At 31.1% G+C, this 2,671-nt stretch overlaps 1 long non-coding RNA gene across 1 annotated transcript; it reads left to right on the plus strand.

Moving 5' to 3' along the window:
- The first annotated feature begins 1,027 nt into the window (after positions 1–1,027).
- On the plus strand, positions 1,028–1,952 carry LOC127097770 (uncharacterized). Its single transcript, XR_007793161.1, has 3 exons — positions 1,028–1,271; positions 1,378–1,532; positions 1,682–1,952. It is a non-coding gene; the product is annotated as an uncharacterized LOC127097770 (long non-coding RNA).
- The last annotated feature ends 719 nt before the right edge of the window (positions 1,953–2,671 follow it).

Below are 2,671 nucleotides of genomic sequence, written 5' to 3' on the forward strand. Positions count from 1 at the left end.
GGAGGTTTACCTCACACACACCCCTAAATTTTAATTCTAAGAGGCTTACAAGGACTAGGTTACAATTAGCTATTTATAACCTAATCACCCAACTGGATTTGGGCCTTCAGAAATCGCAGCAAACTTGTTCTTTGCTGTTACAACTTCAGCAGAAAAATTCTGCTACAAACAAGGTCTTCAATCCTAAAATCTCTCCATATATATCTCCTTACTTTGAGCCTATATATCTTCTGATTGAGTCTTCAAGACCTCCACATGGGAGTTAGGATATTCACCAAATATCCTTACTAATCCCAGAATAAATACTGAATTAATTAATTCAGTTTTCTACACATGTACGATGTCACAGGCATGATGTCGTGACATCGTACATGACATGTTGGTCCAGATGTTGAACTTCTTCAACCCAACATATTAAAACAACAGAGATGATTACATTATTTGTTTTACAGAATTAATGTCAATCCTAAGGAATTAACAGGATGAATTAAAAACCTAAAAATTTCAGATCCCTTAGAATAAGGTCGCAGGGTAGGACCTATTATTTGTGAAGGACAAATATATTTTCATTTCTCATTTCTATATAATGTATATGATACATGATAGATTTAAAAGAATCGGACAACCACAAATTATAGCATACCTTTATATTAAAGAATAATCAACAATAATAAGAACGATGTATCTTGTAAGATTTGAGAGACGACCATCAGAAGAGTGAATATGAGAGAATTACTACCCTAATTTCCATTTAGGATTTTCATAGTATGTTAATCGTTTAACGTAGCAACGCTTAAATAACTAAATGGCTGAGGGCATGGACATCTCACTTGGCTTAACTGAATGGTCCAATTCATTACGGTCCATTCAAGCACAAACTCCAATTAAATAATTTATCAATAATTAATATTTATTATATTTTACCATAATATAATTAATCAATAATTGATTATGTCAATTCATATTTGATTAATTAAATAATTAATCTAACATGTAGTTACTTAACTTATCTTTTAAACTTTGTAAAGTAAATGAAAGGTATGCAAGCTTTTTTATGTTAAAGTTGATTCCTCATATCCAATGAAATTGTATCGGTGAATATGATATCATAAACATATATGTTAATAGCACTTTTGATTTATACTCAACGAACCCAAATTTGTTAGAATCATCGGAGCCACGCACATGTCCAAACGTTGTTGATGTTGTCATTCCTAATGATAATGATCAGTGTTTTTCGACTTGCTATGATAATTATTTTCGAATGTGCAGTGAGTTTTTCAACTTGCAATGTCAACTACTTTTTATTTGCATTGATGGTTTAGGTTCATAAATGATTATTTGTTTATAATTTTTATTTCACGAGGAACCCATCAGCTGAATTGCAAGCTCAAGATTGAGCTAACAAAATTAGTCAAAAGGGGTTGGCAAGACAAAGTGGGTAGGCAAGATAGAGTGAAGAAAGGTTTCTTCCTCATGAAAGTGGCAGCAACTGGTCTCTGTGTTTTCTATTTTTATTAATTGATGTCATTGTAAGTTTCTCCTACTGTTTGCATATTGGAGTTTATTTATTGCCAATTTTCATCAATTTGAATGTAATACAATTAAGTCTTTTCTTAGTTCTTTTGAGTTCTATCAGTTTAATGTCCTAAAACTATTAGCTTTATCATTTTTTTCACAGGATGATCAAATGGACAACTAGGATGCTGAATTTTATGCTAAGGTCTATGATGATGTCTATGTTAATCATGGTATGTGGTCCTTAATTCATTATAAAACATCTTAAGTTAGATATGAATATAAGGTTTGTTTCTTCATTCAAAAGAGTTTAGGAATCAAAAGAAATCATATTCTATATTCCTCATGTTAAAAATAATTAGATAAATTTACTGAATTTCTAAAAATTTGTGAAAATTCAGAAAGCAATTGATCAAATCCGGTTGGATTAATGGTCAAAAAATTATATGTAGCAGAATTCATATATACTAGTCTTTCTTTCATATGATTTATAGGTGTGATTCAGAATCTTGGTAGTGATACCACCGGTTGAATAAAATTATATCCGACTTTTGAGGTATTTACACGAACAAGAGGCAAAAGAAAATAAATGAGTCGTTTAACTAATTACACTAATGGTTGTTTGATTGATGAAGTATTTCAATCAACAATAGTACTTCTTCAAAGTGAAGAGATTTCCCATGCCAAGGAGAATGTAAAGATCTCATGTTCTGTAGTTACAATTGGATTGAATTTTTGAACTTAAGTTTCTCATCTAAGTGCCAATGTGATTTCAACATTTATTCCATTTATTAGATCAAAATCTTATCAAGCTTAAAGCTATAGATTAAATCCAGGGTGTAAACCTTTCTAAGTACACATTTGCTTGTCTAAGTTTACCATCCCAAACTCCATACCGTTCTCAATTTAATTCAATAACCTTGGTCCTTGCTAGGGAAGGAGGCATTCCCACTTATCCAACTATTTGACTATGAAAAGTCCACTGTCAATGTTATAGACAATTTATTTGTTTGACTGTTCTCCTATTATATCTTTAAATTTCTATCACGTGTTTAGCGAAACTGGAAAATGAGACGTGCTTTCCCACTTATGATCTAACTAGGTTGATAAATTTTTTAGAAAGGATAGTTTATCAGCACTTTTGTTTACAAAG

This window comes from Lathyrus oleraceus, chromosome 6, assembly GCF_024323335.1.
Source record: "Lathyrus oleraceus cultivar Zhongwan6 chromosome 6, CAAS_Psat_ZW6_1.0, whole genome shotgun sequence".
Classification (NCBI taxonomy): Eukaryota; Viridiplantae; Streptophyta; class Magnoliopsida; order Fabales; family Fabaceae; genus Lathyrus; species Lathyrus oleraceus.